This window comes from Ixodes scapularis, unplaced genomic scaffold (genome assembly GCF_016920785.2).
Source record: "Ixodes scapularis isolate PalLabHiFi unplaced genomic scaffold, ASM1692078v2 PGA_scaffold4__175_contigs__length_147842914, whole genome shotgun sequence".
Classification (NCBI taxonomy): domain Eukaryota; kingdom Metazoa; phylum Arthropoda; class Arachnida; order Ixodida; family Ixodidae; genus Ixodes; species Ixodes scapularis.
Window position 1 is genome coordinate 93,521,402 of NW_024609879.1, and position 23,202 is coordinate 93,544,603.

Sequence of the window (23,202 nt, forward strand, 5' to 3'; positions counted from 1 at the left end):
CAGCTAGGCTTTCGTTCCATAGAAAGCAAAGCACAAAAAAATACTCGCCTGCAATTGTCAATTTGGGAGCAATATTCCCAATAAGTAAGGCTGTGTTTTCTAATAAAGCCGAAAAACTCCCCAAAACACCCGCCGGTACAAATTTTGTCAATTCGGATTTATCCGATAAACTTCGAATTGTTATATGTGCCCATGCCACCCCCCCCCCCCCCACACACACACACACACACACACAGCAAAATAAGAAAAAGTAACTTTTTACAATTTGAGCAGCGCATGATCAGTGGTCCTGGGAAAATGACACCATAATTATCTTTCAAGCATCGGACAGTTGTCAAAACAGGGTCTTACGGCTTGTCTCATCAAGGTTGGTTCAGGGAAACAGGTCATTGTACCGTTCGTGTCCCGACAAAAGCCACTCCTTTGGTTTCCAGTTTGGGTCATGGGATTTGGGATTTAGAGAAAGGAGAAGGTATGTTTCTGGGGTAACATAGAAAGCTATGGACCATAGAGGTTGTATAAAATAGGGAAGGGGGCAGTTGAAACTTCTCTATGCAATGCAACAATTTTTGTACTTTGCTCAAATACCGCTTAAAACGGATCCCTAACGTTAATGACCTATGAAACACGCGTTCGTTTTTCACCCCACGCAATAGAAGTCTAAAAAAAAAAAAATTAAAGAAAAATGACCAGCGTTCACCCCCTCAACTCGCAGCCAGAACAAGCGGCCACGTGATCTGGAGCCGATTATATGCCGCCAGTGTTGATCATAGCCACGCGCTGGGGTTGGCAAAGCGCAGGACACGCGCTGAGTTCCAGACATTGTTATGGCTTGGCTGTTGTCGTCGTTGCAGCGATTGGACACGGGTCACTACCCGGATGCTCCTCGAGCTAGCGATTATCACGAGCCCAAGTCGAGTGCCCACGCAATGCTCGGGTCCAATCTATGAACCGCATTGAAATATCGTCACTTGGGTGTACTGCGATCCCCACGTTACGTCATCAAATTTTGCAAAGGAGAGATTGAATGAAAATGATCGCTTTTGTCCTTGAAATTACACTGCAACAAAGGATATCGAGTTTCTTGGCCAGTGGCGTTGCGTGTGAGTATCCTTGAGTCCCAGGTGTGCCAATAAGCTCGTGTCAAGTGAAAAACATTCCAATTGAATATCGTTGCACCGCTCCTTTATCCACTCCACCTCGTGCGGTTGCGGGATAGGTTGATGGGATGACTACGAGCTTCCTTGCGGCTACCTCCGGCAGTTTATTGATTTTAAGGTATCGGCGTTTATTGAAGTCACACTTGTGTGCAACTTTTGTCGTAGGACAATTTAGTATTGCCAATGACACCAACGCCAAATTCAAATGAAAAAAAAATTGAGACAAGCGAGTTTTTTTTTTTTAATCTGGCATACGTTTGCACCGAGTTATTATTTTTTTTAATAGGAAACACTGCGAAATCATTCTCCAAATTTCAGAGAATGGGGGATTTATGAAAAATAAACTCTGATAAACACCCTATATTTGCTAAAAAAAAAAAACTCCGAAAAACACTCCCGAATTTCGCAAGAAATAAACTCCGAAAACACGTAGCCCTACCAATAAGCTTAACAATATTACAAAAACTGACATTTTTTTTTTTTTTACAAAACTGGCGAATTTTAATGATAATACATTTATATATGTTACGCAGGCTCCAACAGCCTCCATATGAAAAGAAGGACAACAATCTGTGACCGTTTCTCCGCATAAGCTAAATGGCCGGTGAGCTTTTCTCCGCATCCGCCGGTTTTGCGGTGAGCTTTTCTCCGGGATTCGGCTAATGGCACGTTGTTGCTTTGCAAGGAGACTTCTTCTGACTGGCCAACTCTACTTTTGAGAGCATGCATTTTTTGTGCAGTCTAATTTGCTTATACCAACCAGTCCAGCATCATTGAATCAAAATGAGCATCTCCTTTTGCACCAGACGGATCCCAGTAATTTAGATTAGCTCAAGCAGTCAACCAATGTGATTGCATTCACCACCACTCTATTTGTACAAAGAAAACCTGTGCGACAGGATTGTTTTGCACCGCTTGCTCTTGCCTGGTGTTTGGGATTACAAGATGTCAGCAATTGGGGTTTTTTGATCACATTCTTTCACTGGAAGAAGTACTTGGATACTCAAGTAGTGTGTGATTTTTCATTGATGTACAGTGACATTGACTGTATGGTGACTTTTTCTAGAATATTATTACAGCAGACAGACTTCGCAGGCTACATGCTACCTTCACTGCAGCCTTATATTTCACGGCAATTCACAGGCCCAGAGATTAGGCTCTTTTATTGTTCCTTAAGGCTCTTAGGATGCGAGATGAGCTGAATTCATTGAAAAATAAAGTGCACATGAAAATGATCTGCATGAATGGGCTATGCTGATTCAAAGTGTGATAATACTTTCGTGTAATAACAGCCTTACAGCCTTTCTCAATACTTGAAGTTTTTATTTGACGCGTTTGTTTTCTTTGCTCTCAAATGAACAGGTGTCGGTACGCTTGTTTGTGTGTTCCAGTTTCTGCTGATTGCAATGCCGATTTGCCAAATTTGTCTAATGCTTGCGCGTTGGCATTGGACTTTCATTGTCATTGACTCTCCTTGTTTCTCGGGTCTCCCTAACAGTGCCGACCAAAGCAGTCTTCTGGGACGATGGGGACAGCGAGAGCGACTTCTTTTCCCCTACAGGCGAACTGGTTGAGTCGCAACCCGAGACGCGACCACGACATCAGGGCATGTACGACTGTGAGTTCTGCCCTTACACCACTCCTTATCAAAACGATGTCACCAGGCACAAAAGGACGCACACAGGGGAGAAGCCTTTCCGCTGCTCTGTCTGCGAGAGAGTGTTTGCTGTAAATTGCAACTTACGGCTTCACATGAGGACTCACACGGGAGAGAAGCCATTCCGCTGCTTTGTGTGCGAGAGAGCGTTTGCTGTAATCGGTACCTTACAGACTCACATGAGGACTCACACGGGGGAGAAACCGTTTCGCTGTGAGGTTTGCCAGAAGACATTTGGAAAGAAAGATCACCTGGTTACTCACAAAAGAGTCCATACGGGGGAGAAACCGTATCAGTGTGGCATCTGTGAGAAAACATTTTCTGCTCAATCAAACTTCTTGAGTCATAAACGAACCCACAGTGGGGAGCGGCCTTACAAGTGTGAAGCATGTGGGCAAGTGTTTGGCACAAAAACCCATTTAAGTAGGCATAGAAAAAGAATGCACAAGTGAGGAATCGGAGCCATGGAATTTCTGGAGGTCATTCATGTGGAAGAGTTTTCATGTTTTACCGTGTGTTTCACTGTTTGTGTGTTGAAATTTGTTCACCTGAGGTTGAGAAACATGGATATTCATCAGTTAACGTTATCTACTGCAGTAGGCAACAGCTGCAGTACTGCTTAGTAGCATTTTATCTTAATGCTTTTGTTGTATAGAGTTTTGCTGCTTTTATCTTTGGTATTATTTTTGTTCTATGACGTATAGAGCGACTTTTAACTTCATTTTAGGTGGATGAGGAGCATTGGGGCTTACTAAGGCACATTGAATCCCGTGTATAAATTTTTGTGACAACATTTTGAAAAGTGATTCCACCAAGTTCTCTGGATTTCCTCACATTTTAACCTACGTTTGTCACTTTGCTCCTGTTTGAATTGTGTTCCTGAAGTTCTAAAAAGAAATGTGTCTGTTACTGTACTCATCTGTTCTTTGTGGATTCAGTGAATCACAAATAAACTACTTTCCTAGCTAAAGGAGTTGCCTTTCTGCCTCACTACCGTTGATGAGCATTCTACAAGCTACGAGCTATACCAAGTAAGCTTTGGTTTTAACTTGATGTTCGCCAGCAGAGAATGAGGGTATGATTCAGTATTGTCATCTAAGTCGGATTTTGTAAAAGTCCTTTTTCTGCTATGGTTTGCAGAAATTTTTGGAATTTCATTCACATTTATTTTATGGTTAATTTTGGCTTTGCAGCACCAAGAGAGCGTGGGGCTCGCTACACTGCTATTTGTTACGACGGGCATGAGAATTCCTAAAGGGTTCATGAAATGATTTTTGAACTTTTCCCTCCTCAGATTTCTTCCTCAACTCAAAAGCGAAATGAGGAATCGCGCGAACATGACGTACTTCGGCACAAGTAGGATGACCATAAGCTTCCAAATCCTTTAGTTTGATGTTCGAGCAGCATACATGAATAAATTAATTCCAAAATGTAATTTAATTTCAATTACAACCACTTTGCTTCAAAAGTAGTGTAACTACAATTACAGTTACTATTATGTCGAAATTAATTATGATTACAAATTACTTTTAAAAATTAATGCAATTACTTATTTCTAAGTGACCCGACTAGGGCCACATGGCCACGTACGCGCTCGCTCAGCGACGAGTTGTATGGAATGCAACGCATTTGTTCATTCCTTGCTGAAAGGGCCACTGAAAAGAAGAAAAATGTTTTTATTCATCCTCCTTCGTTTCACCTTACGTCCCGACGCAGCCAATGCTACGAGCTGATAGGATCAATCAAACAGCGTCTGTCAAAAAATAAATTTTAAGTGAAAAAAAAAAAATTGTTCACAGGAATATTGACGGCGCGAGACGCAATTTAGTCTGTAGTCCACTCCTTTCCACTTGTTTTCTCTCTCGGCATTTCGGGCGCGTGGAGGAGAGGTGGATTGGCTTCGCCTTTACGCCCGACATTGTCGTTCCGGAATAACCCGTGATGTCATGGAATAACCTCCCGCCGCCAAAATTGCTAAAAAAAAAAATATTGCATATTTATTTATTTTTTTGACACGCGTCTCCCCACTAAACTGTTGAAAAAAACTTCTTTTCTTTTCAGGGGCTTTTTAAGCATCGCCGCATAAATGTCACACATTGTACTTTCTTTTCATGAATCTTGTTAAATCCATGATAGAACTTGACAGTTTGGGGCAATGAAGTACCATATTCTTATATTTTAATACATTATAATAAATTCGTTCATTTGCTGGAAGACGCCAGATCGCTAAAGAAAAATTGGGTTGACTTGTTAGCAAGGCAAAAAAAAAAATGCGGCAATTTGTCATATATGAATATTTTAGAAGTGTTAACATCAAACTAAAATTCACACGCGCTATACGACCAAATTCACATACAAACGTCATGTTAAAGGACACATGCAAAGGAAGAAAAAAACATTTTTAAACAGCTTAGATGAAAAAAGGATGTCATAAAGCAATATAACAACCAAGGAAAAGAAAATAGAGCTATATTTACGGCGCTATACGAATTTGTAGTTGGCGCCTGCCGGCGCCGCGGAAAAGTGGCCCTTATTTATCACGTGGTGCTTTTATTCATCTTTGTTTGAAGTATAACAAAAGCTAAGATTAATAGGTAACTTTAAAGGCCCGTTCACACTCTTGCGACCGAGTACGACTGAGAGAGACGATATCTCTTACAACTTCTTAAATGTTTCTAGAATGAGGGAACACACTGACATTGTGGCGCCATCTATGCGGTGACCCTAGAACTGCATTTCACAAAAGCGAAGGTTTTGCGGGATTTCCGAGGTCAAATGTGCGTAAGACCCATAGAAAGGCTCGTTTATAACATTGACAAAAGTTTTTCGAGCCAAAAAAGAAAGGGCATTGCGCGAGAAATAAAAAAAAAATATGCCGGACCGCCGAGTTTACACTGCTTCCCAATATATGGCGCCAGTGTGTTCTCTGGTTTAGAGGAACCCAGGTTTAAGAGGTCGCAAGCAGTCGCAAGAGTGTGAACGGGCCTTTAGAGTCCAAAGGAAACGCGTTGAAGCGGCGTTCGCACAACGCTCAGCGTGCGGGGTAGCGTGACTTTGCGGCGGCGGCGACGCAGCGCGGCGGCGCACGGGCCTATGCCACGTGACCAGCGGCGGCTCCCGCGGTTGCCAACTACAAATTCGTATAGGGTGTTTTCACTGACGTAATTTCGTCCACCATTTTGTTGTTGCGATCTGTCTGGCGTGTGCCAAACTTGAACATTTCAAGGATTTGCATGCCTGCTCAGATGCGTAGAGCACCGCTGACATCATTTCAACCGGTTACGATGTAATCTTTCAATGTAGTAAATTTGTTTGAAAAAACAAACTAACAACAAAATGGAGGATTGACGTCATGTGCAAACTACCTATAGCACCGTAAATATAGCTCTAAAAATTTTTAGAGTGCAGCTCTTAGGCGCCCGTTTTCCGGCTTGAGCGGCGTCGGCGTAACCGCGAGATTACGTGACCCACCAAAGTCACGTGACCCCCAAGGTCACGTGACTCCCAGAGGTCACGTGACTCCCAAATCACGTGACTCTCTCCCCGAGGTCACGTGACCCCGTCCCCCGAAGTTACGTGACACCTTCCCCCGAGGTCACGTAACCCCCTCCCCCCGAGTTCAGGTGACCCCCCTGGAGCATATTCAAGAATGAGGGGAGGAGGAGGAGGAGGAGGGGTCTACCCTGCCCTCAGTACCCTTCCCTCCTCCTCCTCAAGAGCTGCGCTCCAATTCGGCGTTACAGGGAGTTGTAAACGGCTTTTTTTCTTCATTGTAAAATCGTTTTATGACATCCTTTTTCCATCTAAGCTGTTTAAAAAAATGTTTTAAAAAATTATAATGGCTCACAAATATAAAAGAACTGAATCGGGGCTCCCGAATCATTGGTGACAATATTCACAGGTGCAAGGTTAGTTTCCAAAATGCTTATGCGAATAATATCCGAAGTAAAACCAAGAGGAAATAACATGATGAACAGAACAGCGCACACAAAGACAAGGACAGAGAAAAGGAACATGCAGGACACACAAGCGCTGACTCGCAACTGAATTTATACACAAAAGAAAGAAGAAGAAACCGTTCTGAAAGACACGCAGGGCACGCAGTGCTTATGACACGCGACACAACACCATCTAACTGCAATGTCTTTGCCCCATAGTCCTTTCTAAAAACAAGGTTTCAGTGTTTAGTAGTGTCACTGATGGGTGGCTGACGCAGCAGTCCCCCAGGCTGTTGATGCAATGTGCTTCTAAGATTTCGCGAGTTGTCTTGTCTCGATAGTGTCCAATTATTGTTGTGCCTTTTAGAATCGGAGCACACGAGCAGGAATTGCAGTGAACGGGAAGGTGACCACCCACCGTAGATTTTAGCGAACGATCATGCTCGAGAAGGCGATCGTTTAGGCACCGTCCGGTTTGGCCCACATAGCTTTTACCACACGTTAATGGGATTTTGTACACCACGCCAATTGAACATGGCACATAAGGGTGGCTGTGGCGTTTCTGGCACAAAGGCAAGTGCCAGAAACGCCACAGCCACCCTTATGTGCCATGTTCAATTGGCGTGGTGTACAAAATCCCATTAACGTGTGGTAAAAGCTATGTGGGCCAAACCGGACGGTGCCTAAACGATCGCCTTCTCGAGCATGATCGTTCGCTAAAATCTACGGTGGGTGGTCACCTTCCCGTTCAATGCAATTCCTGCTCGTGTGCTCCGATTCTAAAAGGCACAACAATAATTGGACACTATCGAGACAAGACAACTCGCGAAATCTTAGAAGCACATTGCATCAACAGCCTGGGGGACTGCTGCGTCAGCCACCCATCAGTGACACTACTAAACACTGAAACCTTGTTTTTAGAAAGGACTATGGGGCAAAGACATTGCAGTTAGATGGTGTTGTGTCGCGTGTCATAAGCACTGCGTGCCCTGCGTGTCTTTCAGAACGGTTTCTTCTTCTTTCTTTTGTGTATAAATTCAGTTGCGAGTCAGCGCTTGTGTGTCCTGCATGTTCCTTTTCTCTGTCCTTGTCTTTGTGTGCGCTGTTCTGTTCATCATGTCATCATACCAACTCGCCCAACTTACTACACTTCTGCAAGAGGAAATAAACTTGAAAATAATAAAAAAATTCAAATACACGACAGTACTGGAAGAGAGACGTAAAAAACTGGCAGAAAAAAAAATAAAAATAACTTCATAGACAATTACAATTCCCAACCTCGGCTGAAAGCTGAAGTTCAATTTTGTTCTTTCAATATTTTTGGCATGTTTAAGCCATTGTTTTCTGCTCGCACCGCAGACGGCGCTACACGGCACCGTTGAGTAGAGTGCCTTCATACACACGCGCGCTTTTGCTTGAGTGGTGGCATCTCGGCCATTTTTCCGCCCAATCGTTCTTTCTAGGCATTTTGAAGTGCGCGCAATCCGGTGTCACTCAGCACGAGCGCGTAGCTTTGGCTAATGCATAGACGCCATTTTACCGCCCAAGTCACGCACCAAGTGCGCGAGAGCGTCACGCGCTGGCACATTCAGGGTAACAATGGATGTCTTCACCCTGAGACAGACAGACATGTAGGCACCCTACCGTTGAGTAAAGCCCCTCAATGTGTTTGCGCTCGTCTTGCAAGTAGCGTCAAATGCGCGAGTGCACGAGGCCCATGTCTCGAGCGGCCCTTGGAAGCAAATGGCGGCGCAGCACTGAAATAAACGGGCCTTGGAAGCGAATGGCGGCGGAGCACCCGCTCATCGCACGTGTCTCGAGCGCTTCCACAACAATGGTTGGCGGTACTTGTAAAAACGCTTTTATCAAGGGGCTTTACCGTTGAGGTGGGCTCCAAAAAGGATCGTCTCTCAGCCTGCAGAGTAAGCAACAAAACAACAAACAATGAGATGCTATCTTTGTTGTGCCTGTGTGTTTGTGAATGTCTATCTGTGCGAGTGTGTCTTTGAGCGCAAGGCCGCTTGTGCGAGCGCTGAGGCTTTCAGAGAGGTTCCGTCGGCATTGCAGTCTTGCAAAAGTAATTGTAATGCGGAGGGCAAGTTCGTCTGCTTCTTGCGCAGGGGGTAGTGGTGACGTCAGAACGCCGAGCCCTGATTGGCTGATCGCGACCCCCTATCTGAGCGTCGTCTGCTCCCTTGCAACGTCGTCTGCTCGCAACGTCGTCTGCGTCTGTCTTACCTTTCCTGCGACTTTCGGAACTGCAGGTCTTTACAAGCGAGCTCGAATTCGCCTTTCAGAGAGGGCAGACGAAATAACTCGAGCGGTATGTTGTTTTAGGGGCGAAGCTCCTTAAAGGTGTATCCACACGACGGACCAAATTGCTGTTTTGGTCCGCGGGCCGCGCATCACGTGTTCTTACGTCACTGGTTTTCGAGGTCCGCCGGCGGTGCGCGGCCCGCGCTTGTGAGAAATACCAAGCGATTTTTCTTGCCCGGACCTTGGCGGCGGACCGCGGCGTTTTTAGTATATTTGAAGCGCTAACTATGTCAACCAGCTGACGTTTGTTGTTTGGATTAGAATCCAAATCCAAAGTCGTTTTCTTTTGGCGCCAACTGTTGAAGACGAAGAAGACGAACTTTTTGTTGTGCGACGATGCAACTTTTTACTAGATCGCGCTCATGGAGCATTTCCCCGCTCTGTGGGACAATAGTCGCGACGACTACTCAAATAATCATCTAAAAATGTCCCCATGCCTTTTTCGGTTCACTTAAGTTGTCCTCGTCCTCAATATTCAACGCCAGGGCCACCGCGGCCAAACGTCTCTTTCGTTCAAACTCCATCTTGGTTCCTTACAAATAGCCTCAAAGCAGCTCGCTGCATGCGTTTGGCAGAGCTGTGAGGTCGAGGGTTAGACCGGCCCGTTCACTCTGTCGTCTGCTCTTTTGGTCCGCCGTGTGGATGCTCATTGCAGCCGGGCGGCCCGCGGGCTCAGCGTCTACGCAGACAAGCACCACCAGAGCTTCGCCCCAATCAACATCATTCACCACGTGGAGATGCGGTTGTTGTTTTTTTTTTTGTGTTTTTTTTAACAACTACACTCTAAAAAAAAAAGTAGTCATATGTTTTTACCACCTTTGGGGTGGTAAAACGTTGTCCCAAATATAACAACCCCTAGGGTCAAAATGACGACTCCACACGTAGTCAAAAAGCAGGTAGTCAAATTTGACTACCCCCAAAAGCAACATGGCGGACGGTTAGCGAGGCTCGGATTCCCCGGTAAGGCCTAGCGAACAGCACGGCTTTTCGGCCGAGTTAGAGAATAGGGCGCATACGCCTATTCGACGTCTTCCAAGCGCCATCAGACACTCTAAACATCCGTCCTCAGACACCGGTACCGTACCAATTAGCCGGGAGGATGGCAGCGTGTTTGCCGGAATCGCCGCGATTGCACCCGACGGCATCTCGCTAGATTGACTGTATTTTTACCGCCGGCGGAGAACGCTCAAAAAAGAAATCGTAACGCGACTAATGGGCACGCTGACTTTATTGAAGACAACATATGCTTGTCATTTGCGGCGATGAATCGCTGGGGACCTTCGTCGACACCGACGGGAGGAGTTTAAAGGGGTGTCCAAACAGGACACTAGGGAGTTTTAGCGAGTCGTTTTTCAAGCGCACGGTTCCGAAATCATGAACGGTACACCTGGTCCGTTCCGTGAAACCGTACGCCAAATTTGACATACTTTAGCGAATCGTGAAAGTGGCGCGACCGTGTAAACGATGATGATGATAGGGCTTAACGGTGGCGCCATCTTGTAATAAGCATGTGAAACATTCTGCAACGTGTAAATCCGTGGCGACGGTGGCGGACACCGTGGTGGCAGCTCTTTCCGGCGTACGACTAATGTAAACAAGACGGCCGATGTAACATTTGCCGGTCGGAATTTCAAGAACTGCGAAGCTACATAGAGTAAAAAGTGTCTGAACGACCGTAAAGGTATGTGGTGTGTCTCTGTCATCTTGAAGTTGAACGATCGTTCACGTTGTGTGCCGTCGAACCAAATCATTTCGTCTGCTCGCGGTCGCCACGGCAGCTAGTCTGCCCGCAGATCGCGAAAATTTACTAGAATGCGCAGTTTACAGCATTCACGATCCCTTACCATGGTGAGCAGTCCTCGAAATGATTTGGTTTAACCTCTCAGATGAAGCAGACTAACAGGACGGCAAATCGCCTCCCGCTATCCTAAGCCTAACGCTCGGCTGGGTCGGCGAAGGCGGTCGCCGAACCGACCGCCATCTTTTTTTACCCGAGTCGTGAACGGTGCTGGCTGCGTTGCGGTGACGACTCCAGCGGCCGGAATGGGAGAAACGAACGAGAAGGGCCTCCCGACTCGCCGAACGACTCGCGCGCGCATGCGCAGTGGCGTCGCGGATGCGTTCGAGGGCGAACCGTTCGTGTGGAAACGACCTGCTAAAACTACCTACTACAAAACGCACGACTCCGACAAATCGTGAAAATCGAAGCGGACGCTTTATTTTTACGATTTGTCGGAGTCTTAAAAAAATGAAAGCCGCTTACAACTCCCTGTAACGCCGAATTAGAGCGCAGCTCTTGAGGAGGAGGAGGGAAGGGCACTGGGGGGGGTTAAACTAACCAGGGGGGGTCACGTTACCTTGGGGGTCACGTGACCCCCAATGCCGATGATGTCATCACTGACGTCACTGATGACGTCATCAGTGACGATGACGATGCGGGTACCGATGACGTTATTAGTGACGTCACTGATGACTTCACCAGTGATGATGACGATGCGAATGTCGGTGACGTCATCAGTGACGTCGCTGATGACGTCATCAGTGATGATGACGATGCGGATGCCGGTGACGACATCAGTGACGTCGCTGATGACGTCATCAGTGATGATGACGATGACAATGCGGATGTCGGTGACGTCATCAGTGACGATGACGATGTGGATGCCGGTGACGTCATCAGTGATGATGACGATGTGGATGCCGGTGACGTCATCAGTGATGATGACGATGACGATGTGGATGCCGGTGACGTCATCAGTGATGATGACGATGACGATGCGGATGCCGGTGACGTCATCAGTGATGATGACGATGACGATGTGGATGCCGGTGACGTCATCAGTGATGATGACGATGACGATGTGGATGCCGGTGACGTCATCAGTGATGATGACGATGCGGATGCCGGTGACGTCATCAGTGATGACGATGACGATGTGGATGCCGGTGACGTCATCAGTGATGATGACGATGACGATGTGGATGCCGGTGACGTCATCAGTGATGATGACGATGTGGATGCCGGTGACGTCATCAGTGACGATGACGTCATCGGGGGGTCACGCGACATCGGCGGGGGTCACGTGACCTCGAGGAGGGGGCCACGTGACCTCAGGGGAGTCACGTGACTTCGGGGGGTCACGTGACCCCCCACGAGGTCACGTGACCTTGGTGGGGGGCTCGCGCGGTGCATTATGGGACATTTCCCAAGATGCACCGCGCGGTTACGCCGACGCCGACGGCGACGCCGCTCAAGCCGGAAACGGGCCCCTAAGAGCTGCGCTCTAAAATTTTTGCAGGACTCGTGAAAATTTTCATGATCACGACTGCTCTCCTCGCCTCCTCCACTTTTCTCTGACGTCACACGGCAGCTGCATCTGGCTCACCTCGCCAACGACCTCGCGTATCGTTGTCGCCTCGGCTCGAAGACCAAGGGGGTCCGGCTTCGGGTGGATTTGGGACATTCCTGCGTCGAAGGGTGCGTTTCGTCCGCCTCGGATCTGCTTTCTTTGTCGAGATTCACTTTCGTCGTGATGGCGTCCGACGCGGTTCCGTATTATGAGCGGAGGCCTTCAGCGATTGACCGACAGCCAACAGAGCGTGGGAGTGGCTCTCCGGACCCACGTGATGAGCAGAGCAAGGCCGCCGTGGAGGAAGTGAGGGGGAGATTTGACGGAGGGAAGTTTCCCCCCCGGGAAGAATTGACGGAGGGAAATTTCCCTCCGACGGCCGGAAGCGGATCGCGGCAGAGCGCGGCACGATTTGCCGGGGTCGTGAGTTTTGTAGTATCCTGTTTGGACAGGCCTTAACTCGCACCAACGCCCCGCTATCTTTCTTCCTTTCTTTTTGTTTTTAGAGCGCAGCTCTTAGAGGCCCGTTTCCGGCTTGAGCGGCGTCGCCGTCGCCGTCGGCGTAACCGCGAGGTCACGTGACCCCCCCCCCCCCGAGGTCACGTGACCCACCCAGGTTACGTGACCCCCTGAAGTCACGTGACTTCTGGGGGTCACGTAACCCCTGAGCTCACGTGACCCCCTGAAGTCACGTGAAGGTCACGTGATCCCTGGGGTCACGTGAGCCCTTAGGTCACCCCTGAAGTCACGTGACCCCCTTGAGGTCATGTGACCTCAAGGGGGTCACGTCCTATCCCTCAGTACGCTTCCATCTTCCTCCTCAAGAGCTGCGCTCTAACCGGCGTTACAGGGAATTGTAAACGGCTTTCATTTTTTTCTTATCTCTTCTTGTTTGTGCCTACCTCAATCGACGTGGTTATCCATTGCTGCCGCACTTCGCAGCTCTTCGACACAGAACAATAATTTAGGTGGCCGAGTGACACAATTATTACGATTGTTTTCAATCTGAGAGGCACGTAGGGAGGGAGCCCAGTGGACCGCAGAGCCTGGACGGCTGGACCGTATGCCAGCTGTTTGTAATCAATAGCTACAGGACTGCACAACACTTAGCTTATTGAATCAGGCGGCAGCTGGCGCCATCTAGGAAGTGTAGTAGTAACCGCTAGATGGCACCAAAAAAAAATGCTCATTCACTAACCCTCCTGAAGCTCCTGAGCTACGTACGCACTGCACCTATGACAACTCATGCGCCAAGACACAAACCACATACATATCAACAGTACAACAAGGCACAAGCACCTGCAACGCAACAGCACCGCGACTCTCTGACCACCCTACCGACCCGATTCCTATATATGCCCTGCCCGGTTCTGACAAGGATTAGGCAAGTGACTGCCGCTGTTTAGTTGATGAATGCAAAGAGTATCTGCAAGTATTATTAGTATACAGCTCTGAGTATTTAGATTGGCCGGCTAGACACCTCTCTTAATTTAACGATTTGGAAGGCAACATGATATGAAAGTAATCGGCTAAAGTAACACCACATGGCATGCTCCCGATCAGTTTCGGTTTCAGATTCACGCAGTGATAAGCTTGCTCAAGCCATGTTGCCCCATGCTCGTTCCGCGCGTGTAATAGCAGCAAAGGTTACAATAATATCTGCATTCCTAGTCAGTAATCGGCTAAAGGTAACATAATTCTTAGTCTTGTGTTGCTAAATACCCCACAAAGCCCAGCTTATCATATTTACTACGTGGAGTTTGATAACTCCAAAAGTGACAATAAATTGCGTGAAGCTGAGACCATAGAGTTATTGTTGTAATAACTCTATGGCTAAGACCAAAGCCCGCAGTATCGGTTTTGATACGCTGACAGAGTTTTCCGATTTGGGTAGTTCAGCAAGGCCCCGCCAGGCTGCCGCTGGCAGCTAGAGCAAGATGGCCGCACGCAGCAGCTCGCTCGAAGGCAAGGAGGTTAGAAGTACTAGGAGGGGGCACGTTGCAATATTGGTGAAGCCTAGTCATAAAAAGTTTAAACGATTTTGTGCCCAGCGTGACCGAAGATCTCTCTGGCAATTGGTGCGCGTGACATGTCACGTGTGAGATGGATGGTTTTATCAGATCGAAGGCTAGACTGTGGTGTGTTCAAGTCAGGGTGTCGAACCGGAACCGAACCGAACCGAAAACCGGAACATAACTGTTATTTTTAGCCGAACCGGAACTGAACCGAACCGAAATCTTCGCCGCCATCTTGGAACTGAACCGGAACTGAACCGAAAACAAATATAACGGTAACCGGTTCAAAACGGTTCAAGATAATTTCTTTTTTCTTTTTTGTTAGTATCACACAATGAACATATGGGAATAAAAAATTGGCGGGTGTATTTCAATGTATTAATCAAATCGTCATATACAGGATTGCAATGTATGGTAAATTGTGGGTTTTCGTAGCGTTTTTGTATTCGCACTATGACTAACCATGTGTCACGTTGTCACACTGATCTCTATGACAATTGCTGGATCGCGCTTCCCCGCTTGTTCGCTGCAGCGCAAGTGAAGCCACCGGGCTTCACTCGCTTGGGATACGATTTGCCGTTTTTGCTAGCCTTTGCTGCGGTTTTCCAGCGTGCTGACGACACGTTTTCTACTCGTTCGTCGTCATTCGCCGAAGAAGTTTTTTGAAGACTCTGTGTATTGTTGAGACTTGCCGTTGTGAACACGTGGAAAATTTTACGAAAGTGCAGTGTTGCAGGAAAAAGGCACAACGCGTCGAAAGGAAGGGCTGGCGGCGTGTTCAAAGCTTCCTTGGCACGCCGAAGTGCCGTGTCTCTGTGCCTTCGCACGCTTGGATACCGACCAAGAACCGACGCCGTGTGTATGTGTTCAGCGAGTGCAATGTGCGTGAAGCTGTTCGTGCCTCTGGATCAGCGTCTTTTCCTCTCGCGGTTTAGGAACGAGCTTAATCCAGCGTCCACTAGCGACGGAAGATGGGGAGAAGGTACGTCTTTTTTTCGTCCTTAGACGATTTACACAATACCGTGCAAAACAGCTCCTCATCACTGATCAGTTCTGGCTTATTATCAACCTACTTAATTGCACTTGACGTTTGAGCGCGGCTCGCCTAATTGTAATTGGTCAACAGATTGCACACGACCATATCGGCCGCGCTTCAAAGATTTTCATTCTCGCCGTCTTGTACTTTTGCTTTCGAAAACCCCCCTGGCTCCACAACGTTGCCCTATTCGTGCTCCCACGGAATCTATTAGAGTAGATTTGGGACATAGCCATGGTTAATATAGTACATAAGAACAGGTACAGATCTCCCCCTTTTATTGATAGCAACTCACCGGAACAGCTGGACGATCCAGAACTCCGTGGCCGATATATATAAATGATCTAAAGGCATCTACGCGCGACACACGTTCAGAACTTTGGCGCGGCGTCAATTCTTGACCGGTATCCAAGCGTGCGAAGGCACAAAGATGCATCACTCGGCGTGCCAAGGAAGCTATGATCACGCCGCGACACCGGCGACACGTTTTCGACGAGTTGTACCTTTTGATACGGCTTCACGCACATTGCACTCGCTAAACACATTCATACGGCGTCGGTTCTTGGTCGGTATCAAAGCGCGCGAAGGCACAGAGACACGGCACTTCGGCGTGCCAAGGATGCTTTGAACACGCCGCCAGCCCTTCCTTTCGACGCGTTGTGCCTTTTTCCTGCGACACTGCACTTTCGTAAACTTTTCCACGTGTTCACAACGGCGAGTCTCAACACTACACAGAGTCTTCAAAAAACTTCTTCGGCGAATGACGACGAACGAGTAGAAAACGTGTCGTCAGCACGCTGGAAAACCGCAGCAAAGGCTAGCAAAAACGGCAAATCGTATCCCAAGCGAGTGAGGCCCGGTGGCTTCACTTGCGGGAGCGGCAAGCGCGATCCAGCAATTGTCATTGAGATCAGTGCGTTGTCATGTGACGTCATGGTGTCAATGCATGTTGTCAAGTACTGTCACGTGACCCCGTGACGTCACGTGACTCACTGCGTCAACTCGGTTTAATTTAAGGAAGTTACTAAATTTATTAACCTTGTTGACAGCGTGACGTAACATGACATCACGATTTTGCACCGAGAGTCACGTGACTCCGTGACGTAAGTGATTTTCATAACCCCGAGTCGAGTGCTCGGGTTCATGACAATCAGCATCGCCAAATATTCGTATAACGGCTCATGTCAATTAGATATGATAATAGCCCACCTCTAACAATATCTGAAGCTCAGCCCAAGCTTTTGCTTTCCAAACCCTAGCGCAGTGGTTCTCAAATGGGGGTCCGCGGATCCTTTGGGGTCGGCGAAGTCATTCTGGGGGTCCGTGAAGTCCTGCCTCATCAGTCAAGCCTGCAATAAAAGCTTTACTTTTTTTTTCACGTTGAGGAAAAAAGTTCCAATTTTCGGTTGAGTTTTCTCGTGTGTACGTCAATGAGAGAGGTGTACTTCACACAGCCCCTAGCTATATTCATTTATTAAATCATTATTACATTTAACCTATACCTTCACCTTCCCCTGACTACGAACAAGGTCCTCCATCATCTCCACCGACCTACAAGGGGGCCCCCAAACATCAACGGTTGAGAACCACTGCCCTAAGGCATGACTATGATGAACACTGACGGTATATAATTCGCGTCAGATCACGTGGCTGCTTGTTCAAATTGCGAGTTGAGGAGGGGATCGACAGCTGTCTCCTTTTTTTTTTTTTTTTTCTGCATCTGCTATTGGGCGGAGGGGAAAACTAATGGATGTTTTCGCAAGCTATCAACGTCAGGGGTTACTTCTGAACAGTATTTACTGAAAATACAAAACAAATGTTGCACGACCAATTTTACATAATTGAGGTACCCAAACATTTTTTTGTATTGAACAGAAGTATTGAAATGACTAAATGCGACTTATTAATATGACGTTACATAGAACTACATGTGTGTATGGAAGGAATACCTAAAGGAAAGATTTTAGTGACCTCTGAGGGACAGCCGAACGTAGGCAGTCGCTGTAAGTCTCACATGAGTGTCGTTCTCAAGTTATTGCTTAAGTTTCGACCCCTTCTGTATTTTGCTTAAAGGAGCTATAAAACGATTTATATTCATCACTAAATACTACTCAGGATCAGTCCTTAACGTTAATAACTGATTGGACTTGGCTTTTCTCTTTTTTTATTTTGATTTGCATTTTGATTTGCCACTCTGTGTTTCTATAAAAATAGGCTGAAAAAAAAACTATCTGAAAACTTCCGTGACGTTTTGCAAATTTCCTTGCTTTTAGCTCAGTTGTGTCGTCATCATATACATATATATTGTGAAGCCTATTTCGTAAACCATATTTCATGATATATATGGCCACGAGGTGTTCATTTCATAATTTTATGTGATGCAATTAATTCCTTAGTTCAAGCACACAATCACGATTTCACTTTTAATACTGCGACACAAAGTTGTACCAATCAAGGGTATTTACGCGACCTACCACACTTCGCGATAACATTTTATACCGTGTAACTAGATCAGCCTGAACTTTAGAACTTTACTTTAACATAAAAAAAGCACAGGAAAGTACAGTATAATCCTAAATTTCAAGCTGATCTATTTACAGGTATGTACCCACAAGCTCAACTCTTTACTGTTGTACTTTAACATTCGGATTCAGTTAAAATATATGTGACATGTAAAAAAAGGGATGTTGAGGCGTATGAACACGACGTTATGTAGGTTAATGTAGATTTTCTTCTACTCTTGCGTCGAAATTAAGTAACTGAATTTCATATTTTTGGTACCTAAGAACACAAATAAATTGCACGGACGATCGAAGAAACTATATAGTTTATCGTCTTACGGCGTAAATAGTGTACATTGCAAGAACAACGCGGAAAAAGATATTCTTACTTTAGCGGTTCAAACCGGTTCGAACCGGTTTGAACCGTTATTTTTGCTCCCCGGAACTGAACCGGAACCGAACCGAAAGCCGTGAACCCGAACCGGAACCGAACCGATAAAAATTTCGGTTCGACACTCTGGTTCAAGTACCCCATAGCAAGACGAAGGCTAGCTACGGTCACGTGATGTGGTCACGTTGGCATGGTAAGTGAGGAGAGTAAGGAGGAAAATGAGAAAGAGGCGAGGCGTCAAGGGAGCATAACTTGTGGAGGCTACGCGGCCGACGTCATGCCCTCTCCTACCCTTCTATCCTCCTTGCTCGAAGGCATACCGTCGGCGCATTTTACTCGGAAAACAGTAAGCCGTCCTGCCCTATATTCGGCACTTTTATTTATTTTTTTTTTTTTTTGCTCAGAAAGTGTTGCGCAACCACATTATTCCGTTCGCTGTTGTTTTTGAGTCCCGTCCGCTTAGTAACACTGCTTCAAATTTCTGCGTATCATTTTCGATACAGTGGGTCGCAATTGTTGTACCAAAAGCTTTGAATGGTACACGTTTTAACCATTTTTTTATTGTTTTTTTCCTTCTAATCTTAGGTTCCTAAATTAGGAACATATTGAACAACATCGTCGCCGGCGAAGTTGTCAGCGATTTTAGTGATCTGTCGGAAAGTGACGAAAATTAGTCCCCCCGCCGCGGCTGAGCCCTCTGAGACAAGTGATGATGAAGAAACCGTAGAAAATTCCTTCGGATCATCTGTAGCTTCGTCTTCTCGTCCATACAACAAATGGCGAAAGGAATTGCTCCAAAACAGTCATGCTGAATTTTCCAATTCTCTGAGCCGGATGCCATAGATTCACCATTGTTCCTTTTCCGCCAGTTTCTAAGTACTGATATGCTCACTATGCTAGTGGAGCAAACAAATGTGTACAGTGCGCAGAAATACGGCAGCTCCGTGACACAAGTTACAGAACTCTGCAAGAGCTGGAGCAATATATTAGAATATACCTGAAATATATTAGAATATACCCGGCACCTGATCCCACTACTCCTTTCTAGTATGCGCCGCCTCATCCACCACTTGGTGGCGGGTATGTCGACGGGTAATTTCTAGGTTTCCGTACTTTATGAACTGCATTCGTTTCTTTTTTGATCTAAAATACTGAACAAAAACTACTTTTATAAATAATTGAAAAGTTTCTCAAGCGCTTAAATTTAGTGCTTGAGAATAGATGACAATTGTAGCAAGCAAACGCTGGTGGCACGCTTTCCCGTGTTGATCGAGTGACCGATGAGTCGCTCTACTCGCTCCACTTTAGAATCCCCTAAATTATACTCATGTGAAGAAGAAAAAAAAAAGGATTGGGGTACCTGTAAAGGAAACAAAAATAACTAGCATAGCCGAGGTTTCTTCCTTTTTGTGTGTGTGTGGTGCATTCGGAGAACATGTACACCGATATCAAATTATTTTAAATCTTTCAGTTTTCTGTTGACAACAAAAGGTTGGCACTTTTCAAGTATGGGGACACTTGATGTAAACAGTGTGTTAAGCTCAAAACATTAAGGCATTACAACAAAAACTATATTGTGTATATATATATAAAGTGGCTATAATGAAGACAAAGTGCTCAGGTGGCAATTGATTGTATTCTTTTATTTCCCAAACCTGATTATACAATTTTATATTGAAAATATTTTCCTGTAAAAAATAAATAAAACTCCTAAAACAACCTTGTAGGTACTTTTGACACATTGTGGAAATGGAAATCTGAAAAGGAGTTTTTTTCCAGCACCGAACTATCGAACTATAATAGTTATAGTAATGATACTTTCAAAAGCCAGAAACAACCCTTTGAATATGAAACAAACCAGAAAACTTACATCGAAACAGGGAACGTTTAACCAAAAAGCAATGTTATGTATGCATTACAAACATATTAAATCATCAAAATATCCAACATCACAGTCACTTCACCATTCTAAAAAAAAAAAAAAAAAAAAACCTGAAAATATGTATAACACAAAAAGGGATATGATTTACACCAAGCAAGATACTGGGCCATAGAACCTAAGTTTCAACAATAAAAAAAAGTATGAGTGGGTACCCAAAAATAACCGGAATGAATTTCAGGAGGCCGGGCATTCGTAGTACCAGCATCCACCCTTGCAGCACCCGACCGGCGTCGTCTGCTAAGGATCTAGCGGCATGTTGTGAATTTTTTCCCCAAGCGCTTCAAAATCATTCCTTGTTTTTTGCAATGTCTGACTTGAAGGACCTTCCACATTTATAAAATGTTTTCCTTTCAAGACTTTTCATACGGGTGAACAGAAAAAAGTCACACGGGGCGAGGTCCTGAGAATAGGAAGGTTGAGAAGCGGGGTCATGCCAGGGCAGTGTCTGCTGGGGCATTGTTGTGATGGAACTATCATTCCCCCTTTCCCTCATATCGGGGCATTTCTGCCTTACTGAGTTTCGCAAGTGTCGCAAAATTCCCCGGTAAAACACCTGATTAACAGATTCACCAAGAGGAACAAACTCGGAGTGATCAATGCCCAAATTTGTTTGTGTTCTTCTTCAGTTGAGGAGGTTAAAGGTCGCCCAGAACGAGGTTGGTCATCGATCAAAAAATTACCAGTCTTAAAGCAAGAAAACCACTTGCAATTTCTCATTAGCATCTTCCTTGTAAGCTCTCTGAAGCATTACAAGAGTTTCTGGCACAGTTTTACCTAAAGCAATATTTCACAGCCCCATGCTGTCTTTCATATCAGACATTGCAAAAAAAAAAAAAAAACATTTTGAAATGCTTGGAAAAAGTATTTATAGCAGACAATGCCAGTCGGCAAACTCGTTCGGAAAGGGTGCTGCAAAGCGCTGCTAGCGGCGGAAGCTGGTACTACAAACAGCCCGCCTTTCAGAAATTCATTCCGGTTACTTTTGCATCCAACCTGGAATGAATCACTGCACCAAAAGCTTTCGATATATGCCATGTTTCAAAAAAAAAAAAAAAAAAAAGATGGCAACCAGTCAAAGAGGCTCAATCGACCTTATGAAAAATTGTTTGGTGATCTGACAACACTGAGAGCGTCGCCATTTTAATGTTGGCAAGCGTCGTCGGTATCAAAGCACGGTGGAGGCATGAGAGAGAGTCGTACGGGCAGTGTACGATAGCGCAGCAGCTGTTTTCCGCCTTTTGACCATGAAATGTGGACAAACAGTTTAAACAACCTACCGCAACTGTCTGATGAAGCTCTAGGAGGGCTGTGCACGCTGGCAACAACTTCGTCGAATCAGCGGAGCAAGTCCTACGCCTTTGCTGTACAAGCTTACACACTGCGGGTTGTCACCAGCGTGTGCACAAGCCTCCGAAAGTTTCATCAGACAGTTGCGGTAGGTTGTTTAAACTGTTCGTCCCCGTTCCACGGTCAGAAGGCGGAAAACACAGCTGCGCCCCCCCCGCCCCCCCCCCCCCCCCCCAATCACACACTGCCCTCCACCATGCTTCAGTAACGACAACGCTTACTAACATTAAAACAGTGACGCTCCAAGGTTGTCAGACTACCAAGCAATTTCGCATAAGGTTAATTGAGATGAGGCAATTTTCTCTGTAACATCAAGCAACATCGGCCACAGTGTGTGCCCAAATAATGGCAGACTTCGATAATTGGTGCTGCAGCTACCATACTCCGTTCACCTCTAAGCTGAGACTGTGGTGGAAGCTACGTCCTCGTTAGACCAGTCCTACGCCTCTCTTTTGCCACATCATCACGCTCCCGCCCATACCCACCCGCAAAGAGTTGGGTCAGGTGATAAAAGCAGTGATATGATTGGTCATAGCCATTTTGGAGCAGCTGTTTGAGCAGCCAAAAGTTCATTTTGGAGAAGCAAAAAGAGCTTTTGGAGCACAACCGCACACTTCATTTTTATCACTGCAAATGTGAGGAGAGATAGCAAATATTAGGAGAACAAACACCAGCTGTTTAGTTGCTTGCGGAAGCACCAGACACGGCAACAAGACGACGACTGATGAGGAACAGCGCAAACTGCTGTGGATGATTATTTTAGGCACGAAACCCCACTGAAAAAATGTTAAAATACAATCATTTTGAGCACCTAGATTTATGTGACCTTCAAGTTCTAAGAGGGGTTGTAACAAAACTGCAACTCTTAATTCAGACAGAAAAGGCAAAGCATAAAAAATAAACCTACCTGACCGGCGGGTAGAGGGCGCTGGCGCACTCGGCGCCATTAGGTTGCTTCAATTTGGTCGGTTTCGGTTTCAACGTATACACGCGATTGTGATGCTGTTTCATGCCACTTTCGATTAATTTTGCGATATGAATTTCTTTCTAGTAGCACACAGCGAATGAAACAATAGTATTAAGCCACTTGGCAAACCACGAAGTGGTTTCGAGCCTAAATTGCGATATTTTTTTACTAACACTACACTCTCAGAAAAAAGGGTGTATTATTACACCCTTTGTCCCATATAATACACCCCAAAACTTCAATTCGACGTACAGCGCCCTATAATCGAACAAACGGCCCCAAAGTTTACGAGGGGCTTGATAGCCGTGTGGTACAACTTACTAAGATAGCTAATGTACGTGTTACTGACTACAAAAAAAAATTATCCGAGTTTTCTTGGCCCTGCTGCAAAACTCCAGGCTTTCTTTCTTTGGTATTTGATGTGAACTTTAGCGATTTAATAAGTTATATCGCACCGTTATCAAGCCGCTCGTAAAATTTGGGGCCGTCTGTTCGTTGATGGGGCGCTGTACGTCGAAATGAACTTTTGGGGTGTATTATATGGGACAAAAGGGTGTAAGGTGATACCCTTTTTCTTTAGAG

The 23,202-nt window shown here is 45.9% G+C and overlaps 1 pseudogene; it reads left to right on the forward strand.

The window, feature by feature from the left end:
• Positions 1-1,713: 1,713 nt before the first annotated feature.
• Positions 1,714-3,790, forward strand: LOC115331112 (annotated as a pseudogene).
• The last annotated feature ends 19,412 nt before the right edge of the window (positions 3,791-23,202 follow it).